Source organism: Podarcis filfolensis, assembly GCF_964270895.1.
Source record: "Podarcis filfolensis genome assembly, chromosome: 8".
Classification (NCBI taxonomy): Eukaryota; Metazoa; Chordata; class Lepidosauria; order Squamata; family Lacertidae; genus Podarcis; species Podarcis filfolensis.
In genome coordinates this window covers 65917014-65926089 of record NC_139611.1, presented here as the reverse complement: position 1 = coordinate 65926089, position 9076 = coordinate 65917014, and the positions used below count along the sequence as shown (strand labels likewise).

At 43.1% G+C, this 9076-nt stretch overlaps 1 long non-coding RNA gene across 5 annotated transcripts; it reads right to left on the bottom strand.

Moving 5' to 3' along the window:
- Nucleotides 1-1504: 1504 nt before the first annotated feature.
- LOC310769138 lies at nt 1505-8716 on the bottom strand. 5 transcript variants are annotated; one of them, XR_014551426.1, is made up of 6 exons: nt 8657-8716; nt 7461-7540; nt 6223-6366; nt 4571-4651; nt 3749-3890; nt 1505-2140 (listed from the first exon to the last, which is right to left on the bottom strand). It is a non-coding gene; the product is annotated as an uncharacterized lncRNA (long non-coding RNA). The 5 variants fall into 5 exon arrangements; XR_014551427.1 differs by having other exon boundaries at nt 3749-3884; nt 4596-4651; nt 8657-8715; XR_014551428.1 differs by having other exon boundaries at nt 4598-4651; nt 8657-8715.
- Nucleotides 8717-9076: the final 360 nt, after the last annotated feature.

Below are 9076 nucleotides of genomic sequence, written 5' to 3'. Positions count from 1 at the left end.
GGTTTTGGGAAAGTGTACTATAGGAGTATACTTGCTTTCCTGTCTCTCACAAGCTGCATTAGAATCAAACCCATCAGTCAATCTAGCTTGCATTGACTGTCAACAGCTCTCCAAGGTTACTTTCCCTGCCCTACCTGGATATGCTAGTGACTGAAGCTAGGACCTTTGCATGCAAAATAGATGCTGTTCCAGTTTCAGCTTATCCCATGCTTGCTGCAGTTGCTGTTTGAACAGGTAATTTGGGAGGGCAGCAGCATGAGTCACCTAATTACAGGAAGCAAAGTTTTGCAATGCACAGAATACATGTACTGGCCAGTAAAGATGGATTGTTTGATTAGTTAAAGGTCAGGCTGAACAATCACAATGCACTAAAAATATATTTTCAATGGTCACATGGTGCTGTTTTTTAAGTTTTGCACACCATTTTTAGTGCTACCTGGAACCTGTTGTAAAATTTTCAAGCTTTAGCTTCTTCGTAACTGGAGAGTAACCATCACCTGCAATTTACCTAAAACCAAATTCCAGAGTGCACTAGGACTGGCTGAACATGGAAGTCTACATGCAATTGCTTAACATGTTGGACAAAGAGGCCTGGGTTTCTTTCAGAGGACAAACTGGGTGATCTTTGGCTAACCAAATGCCTAGTCACAGGACCGTTGTACAGATAACATGGGAGAACTGTATCACCTTAAGCTGATCACTAAACTTCCAGAAATTTGCTGTCATAATTACAGACTATGTTATTTGATAGGCACAGGAATTACATGGGAAGGATGCGAACAGCAAGCTACAGTTGCAGTCTACTTTGAATAAGATCTGTGCAGGAGGTACCAGAATTTGCAGGAAAAGATACAGTATAGAGCTTCATTGTAAGAACTTACAAGAGCTTGTGATGGAGCTTGCTATCTCGACCCTCTTTCCTCAAAATGTCAAGCCTTTTTAACTTGTGAGCCTGAGGGATAATCTTAGTACTGATTTTTGCTCTGAGTTTTTGGCTAAAGGGTGGGGTATAAATGCCATACGTGATCCAATACAGGATGTAAGGTATGTGATCACATAATCAGCAACTCACTGGTGTGTGCAAAGAACAAAATCTCAAGTTCACTTCCCACAATTGGTAAGCTAAAGAAACTGCACACTTCAATTAGGCAAACACAAAAGACTAGATAAACTGACGTGATCAACAATTCCAAAATATACTGTGCATCTGCCAATACCTTTTGTTTTTTCTGTTATAGCCAATGCTACTCCTACTCAGAGTAGACAACCAAAAATTATGGTCATAGCTATCTTAGGTCCATTAATTTCAATGGGTCTACTGTGAGCAGAACCTAGTTGGATGCAACCCTGTTTCAAAGTCCATTTTAAATTGTCAGACATTGTTGGAGCATGGTAGAGCTGCATAATCTCATCTTCTGTCGTCTGTATACCCATTTTCTCTAACAACGTCAATACCAACTGCAGATCATGTCCTAACACATGAATAAAAAAATTTACAGAATATGCTTTATTGGTGTTCAACAAGCCATCTCTTACAGGTAAATAGCATAGGAGTTCTGTTACTTGCAAGGGAAAAAAGGCATGCATGCAGTTGTCAAATTCTGCAAATGCAGAAAACCTCTTCATCCCAACCGGTTAATTTGGTTTTGGACCATTATCTTTGTCCGCATTTAAGTTTTTCCCTTGACCACCTTTGCTCAGAACACACAAGCAGTGTGTCACAGATCTTGCTGTTTTGTTACCACTATGGCAGCACCTGCTAATCAGGGAAAAAGCAAGATGATAATTCTCCACATTAAGGCTTTGGAGGTCATTCCTGCTCATTAGTATCCACAGCAATGCAGCTTTTCTTCCATCATGTTGCTGCCAGAGAAAGCTAGCATAGTGCCCTGTCAATGTTGGGGCCTTCCGAATCCCACCAGCCTAGTCGGCAACCAGGGATGATGGGAATTGTAGACTTGAAGGCATACTGAAGGTGGAGACCAAAGGTAGCCATTTCTCCAAGATTGTTCTGTTGATCTGTAGGACTCTTGTTCTCTTCTGACCTATGCTTAAATAGCTGATGCTTTCACAAGACCACATCCTCAGCATCTTCTCCAGCTCTTTTTCTCCTGGTTGTTATTCTTCCTTTTAAAATGGCCTGATAAATAAAAACAAAAACATCAACAGGCTGTTTCTGGTTCTCAGCTTCCCGAACATAAAATCAGCACATTTCAACTGATTTTAAAGCTTTTTTGCATTGTACGGACTTGTAAGTCACTTTGAGACTTTGAGGAGAAAGCAATGAAAAACTAATTGAGGGAGAGAAATCAATCAAGCATCCACTAATAAAAAGCAGGACCTCAATCATTCCAATGTAAAAAAAAAGACCACAATGTAAAGACTTCAAACTAGTCACTGCACAAGCACTGAAATTATAATAATAATAATAATAATATAATAATACATTTTTATTTATATCCCATCCTCCCCAGCCAAGACCGGGCTCAGGGCGGCTAACAACCAATAATAAAAACAAGTTGATTAAAATACAATTTAAAAGATTAAGACACAACATTAAAAAAATTAGGGAGCAATCTCTTCATAGGAGAAAGGAAAAAGAAAGAGGGGGAGGGAATCAAACTGATTCTGAGCCAAAGGCCAGGTGGAACAACTCTTTCTTACAGGCCCTGCGGAAAGAGATCAGATCCCGCAGGGCCCTGGTCTCAAGAGACAGAGCATTCCACCAGGCCAGTGTTGAGAAGGCCCTGGCTCTGGTTGAGGGCCCGGAACCTCTAGGGTGTTGCTATATACGGACCTCCGTGGGGAATACCAGGAAAGGCAGTCCCATAGGTACAAGGGTCCTAGGAATTATGAGAATATATGCAAGGACCAACTTGAACAAGCCCAATTGTGCCGTTTATAAAACTTGCATTGAGTAAGGCTCAATATATCTGTGGCCCCCATAGCTTCTTCCAACCAAGAACCACAAGCTTAGGCTTATTAACACAATTACGACATAAAACTCTGGTGCATATGCCTCTTACAAGGCCATTAAGTGCCTTAATTTTTCACATGCCTCATGCCATACTACCAAAAACTCAAAAAAGAGCAAGGCAAAAATTGAACAAAAGAGCCCTGTTGGATCAGGCCAAATGGCCACCTAATCCATCATCCTGTGGCCAACCAGATCCCCCAGTAGGAACCCTACAAGATTTAATAAGGGTTTATGAATGAAGCAGCAAACAAGCACATGTCTCCTGCATGGTTTATCTCCTCAGTCACCGTCCGAAGACTCAGAGAAGCAGTAGGAATATGCAGGTTGCAGACCACAAGGGCCCAGCTTGCTCTCCAACAGTGTGGAAGGGGACTATACGTCACAGAGCCCAAAGGCCTACACTCCCATACGCCACATGGACAGAGCTGAGAGAGAGCAACCTCTCCAGATGTCCCCGTTGGTTGAAGGCAGGACAAACTGCAAAGTGCCTCTACAGTATAAGAAGTTAAATAGCCTCTTTACCAGCATGCCCCAAGGTGGTAGCTTATATTTGTTGGGACTCCAACTCCCATTAGCCTCAGCCAATAAACCAGAGTTTATTGAGATGGGAGATTATGATGAGAGTAGTAGCCCAGCAACATCTGGCACATTGGGAAAACGCTTAATATCCGCTTCCAATATAATGATCCCAAGCTACTACAAAGACTGTTGAATGCAGGCCAGCAGGACATTAGCAAACTCTCTTCTGGAAGGACAAAGCAACCCTTTTACCTGGCTGACTCTTGTGGAGCTCCAGTGTCCATGATGTGCAGGATCCTCACCACACTCAGAAGTCAGCCCCTCATCCTTGCTCAGGCCCCAGGTATGATATAAAACTAGCGGCATAACATAGGAAAATGCAGAATACCTGCTACTAAGAATAAAAAAGCAGGGTTATCTTTCAGAATTGGGCCTCTGAAAGCGGAGGGCATTTGCCCAACAAGAAAAAACAACAACCCCTGAATAAATCTGCACTCCCACATACATGCCATACCCCCCACAATATCCTTTAAAAGTGATTGTATTTTTTATGATCAGGAGAAAACTGTTGGGGTCTCTTTGAAAAGTGTATTGAAAACAAAATCCCATTAGCAAAGCTCTTCCTTGAGGAGTGTCTCTTGCATGGTTTATCTCCTCAGTCACCGTCCGAAGACTCAGAGAAGCAGTAGGAATATGCAGGTTGCAGACCACGAGGGCCCAGCTTGCTCTCCAACGGTGTGGAAGGGGACTATACGTCACAGAGCCCGAAGGCCTACGCTCCCATACGCCACATGGACAGAGCTGAGAGAGAGCAACCTCTCCAGATATCCCCGTTGGGTTGACAGCAGGATGAACAGCAAGTGCATTTGTAGTCCAACACAGCTGATGCCCTTTCAGAATTACTTATACCTAGACAGCATTTTATATTTTAATGTACTTTTAGTCTAAACCCAAGAGTACAGCATTATTTTCACAGTGGAGTTTATAAAGACAACCCGCTACAGTGGTCTTAACGGCACACACACCCCAGCCCACAAAAGGCAAATAGGAAAAATTAATTATTCTCATGAATACCTTGAGAGTGAGAACTGCTGTACACACCCATTTCAGGATTATATGGCCATTCCAACAGCATGCAATGAACTTTCAAGCGTACTGGAATGGGAAGAACAGAATTGTACAATAGTTAGGACAGCTGCTTCTCAAACTGGGAGTCCCAATGTATTCCTGGGCTAGTCACACAATGAGTATGTGTCTGTCATTTCTCCTCTCCCCCCCCCCCCCAAATTTCTAGGGATTTTAAAGAAAATTCATGATGGGCCCACAGCACTTCTGTCATAGATTCTCTTGGAGCAACTTGGCCCTGACCCCCTGCATATTAAATTGGCAACTGACCCCCCTGCATATTAAATTCTATTTATACAAGCAATATGTACTATAACACCAACACGCTAATTAAAACATGGAATATATAATATGCAATTGCCCCGTGTTAAATTTGAACTTGAAAGTCTTATTTTCTTTTTCAACGAGAGGAGACAGGACTGGAAAGCTTAGCTGCTTGTGCTGCCATCGCTTTTTGCTGCTGTTATTGCGGTGAGGAAGATGTTCTGGTTAATTTCTATGAATTGCACATCGTTTTATAATAACTTTTTTACTTAAGCTCTTAAAAATATTGCAAGGCGGCCTGGAAACCTTTGTGCAACAGGCTAATTATAAGTTCAGTAACTAATAATAGAAGGGGCACAGCTCAGTGGTAGGTGATCTGTTTTGCATGCAGAAGGTTCCAGGTTCAATCCTTGGCATCTCCAGGTAGGGTTGGTAATGACCCCTGCCTAAATCCATGGGGAGCCACTGCCAGTCAGTGTAGACAGCATTGAGCTTGATGGACAAATGGTCTTAACTCTGTATAAGGCAGCTTTCTATGTTCCTAGGTAAATTTTATTTATAAATGGACCTCACTCCCAAAGGTTTAAGCAGCACTGGATTAAACACAACTTTTTAACAATACCACACTAGCACAAAGCAACAGCTACAGTAAGGATATACTATCAAAGTGAAGCAATGTCTCCTGCATGGTTTATCTCCTCAGTCACCGTCCGAAGACTCAGAGAAGCAGTAGGAATATGCAGGTTGCAGACCACGAGGGCCCAGCTTGCTCTCCAACGGTGTGGAAGGGGACTATACATCACAGAGCCCGAAGGCCTACGCTCCCATACGCCACATGGACAGAGCTGAGAGAGAGCAACCTCTCCAGATATCCCCGTTGGTTGAAGGCAGGACAAATTGCAAAGCGCCTCTACAGTATAAGAAGTTGTTGTTGTTTAGTCGTGTCCGACTTTTCGTGACCCCATGGACCAGAGCACACCAGGCACAACTTTTATATGCCTGTTGTCTTTGTCCATGGAGTTTTCTTGGCAGGGATACTGGAGTGGCTTGCCAGTTCCTGCTCCAGTATAAGAAGTTACTAGCCTCTTTACCAGCATGCCCCAAGGTGGTAGCTTATATTTGTTGGGACTCCAACTCCCATTAGCCTCAGCCAATAAACCAGAGTTTATTGAGATGGGAGATTATGATGAGAGTAGCCCAGCAACATCTGGCACATTGGGAAAACGCTTAATATCCGCTTCCAATATAATGATCCCAAGCTACTACAAAGACTGTTGAATGCAGGCCAGCAGGACATTAGCAAACTCTCTTCCGGAAGGACAAAGCAACCCTTTTACCTGGTTGACTCTTGTGGAGCTCCAGTGTCCATGATGCGCAGACGTCTGATCCTCACCACACCCAGAGGTCAGCCCCTCATCCTTGCTCAGGACCCAGGTATGATATAAAACTAGCGGCATGACATAGCAAATGCAGAATACCTGCTACCAGAAATAAAAAGCCGGGTTATCTTTCAGAATTGGGTCTCTGAAAGCGGAGGGCATTTGCCCAACAAGAAAAAAACAACAACAGGCAACCCTTGAACAAATCTGCACTCCCACATACGTGCCATACCCTCCACCCCCCCACACAATATCCTTTAAAAGTGATTGTAATTTTTATGACCAGGAGAAAACTGTTGTGGTGTCTTTGAAAAGTGTATTGCAAACAAAAGCCTATTAGCAAAGCTCTTGCTTGAGGAGTGTCTCCTGCATGGTTTATCTCCTCAGTCACCGTCCGAAGACTCAGAGAAGCAGTAGGAATATGCAGGTAGCAGACCACGAGGGCCCAGCTTGCTCTCCAACGGTGTGGAAGGGGACTATACGTCACAGAGCCCGAAGGCCTACGCTCCCATACGCCACATGGACAGAGCTGAGAGAGAGCAACCTCTCCAGATATCCCCGTTGGGTTGACAGCAGGATGAAGTGCCTCCATTTCTAGACGTTTTATAGTCTCTAGGTCAGCAAGGGCCAAGTACGCTCAAAATACTGGTGCCCCCAACTCCCAAGGGTAAAGTACAAGGAGCAGAACTTTATTTTTGCGGTGGAGACAAGTGATGTGCTCCATAAGGAGTTTGCACTTTCAGTAGATTAAAGAAAAACCTTTTCCTTTATATATCTCTGGGAAGGAGGCTGTGTACACACTTTACCTTCAAAATACATTCTAAACGCATTTTTCCCCTCCCCAATAATTATGGGCACTGTAGTTTACCCCTCATAGTTGCCAGTAACCACTAAACTACAGTGCTACAGTAAAGCATATGCTTCAAAGTTATATACACAGCCTAAGAATAACATTTGAATATATTCCATTTGTATAAAATTATGCTGTTCCTATCTTTGCAAGTCTTCCCAACCAATTGCCTTTCAGGTATTGCAAGACTACAACTCCCAAGCATTCTTGGCTATTGGCCATGCTGACTGGGGCCCAGTAAGAGCTGTACGTAGTTCAAAACATCTGGAGTGCACCAGGTTGATGACAGCTAGTTCAGGTAGTAATTTGCTGATTAAGATCAAACAGAAAAAAAATTCTCCAATACCTTGCATTTCCAAACTGGACATGTTCACCTGTGGATCAAATGCCCTCTTCAGCAGCATCTAATGAGGTTCTCAAGGCTTTCTGACCACAAAGAACAAAAGTGTGCATTAGTGTATTGTAACTGCATGAAATATAGCTTCATACAGTACCATTGGCACCAAGCAAGGTACAGCCTTGCATCCAATAATACACTGCATAAACATTTATGCCCAAACATGCATTTGTTTATAAATGCTTGGTTTCAGGCAATCTTTAAAGCATCACAAAGATCAGAAAAACTGTTAGGCAAGTCCGTATTCTTGCAGATTAAACGCTTCAGTCTCATAGTTTTAAACAAAATCTTGCTTGAAATTATGAAAGTTGAAAGGTTTCTCGCCACCCAACAGCACCTTGATATGCACATGTGTACACTGTTAAGAGGTCACTAGCAAGAGGGAAAAAAGGTTTTCAAATCAGGCATAGGATCATGCTAGTGCAGGTTTTTAGTGGTTCAATAAATATAAACCTCCAACAAACATGAGGCTTCTTGTGAGGATGAAATGGGAAGAGGGGAGAACCTTGTACACCACCTTGAGCTCCTTTAAGGAAAGGTGAGAAACTAATTTAAAAATAAAACATTTTAGAGAGGTAGGCAAGATCCAATTTGCCTTGCAAGTTTAACAGAACTTCACAAAGACGACACCCATGCAAACGGGTAGAAATGAGGCTGGTCATAGCTTTCTTCCCAACCAAAGAGGATTCCCAGATAGAAACTAGGGAAGTGCAGTGCAAGCAGAGGAATGGTTGCTGTAGGGCACCATTCTTTCCAGACCTCAAAAACAAATTGCGAGCCATGCCGGCTGCTGTCCTCCAAAACACACCCGACTTGCAGTACCTGTTGAATTTCTGCCTGCCGCCACACGCTTTCAAGGTGCATTTATTTTATAATCTTTTGTATAAGAGTTTTCTGTGGCACTAACTGCAACAACGGCGCTCCTTCAACGTTGAAATTCAAGAAACGAGCGGAAATTCAATAGGGAAAATCTCATCACTGCATCTTCCGCTGTTTCTTTCATTTATTAAGATATAAAAACGGTGCAATTATAAAAGCAACTTAATTAATCACTTATAAGTATTACATTCCCTATTGCTTCTTGTGAGATTAAAATGCCGCGCTTCCCGCTCTTTTAAGGCGAAGGCAGCAGCTCCATCACTTACCCCTTCTTCCCACGCGCCTAGAAAAGAATGTGGGACGCACGACGTGGGTATTTATAACGCGCAGGGGCTGACGGGAAAGAGCAAGCCGCCCGACTGCACGGCGCATGCGGCAAAGGTTTCCCGTCGAAGGGGAAGGCGTAAAAACCCCACGAGTTTCATCTATTTAGGCGGTCTTTACTTCCGGTTCTCAATCGGTTTTTTCAGAATGCGGGGCAATGTGGGGCGGAAAGGCATATACGAATAGTATTATATTTTTTTAAAAAAAATCGAACAACAAAAAAATGGTCCTCGGCGCATATTCGAGAGCACTGCACTTCTGTCTCCAGATTTCTCTCTCCCTCTCCCTCTTAAACCTTACTCCACTATAGCTAATTCTACCAGTTTTGCCCCGCACATGGTGGAGTACATCGATGGCCAATG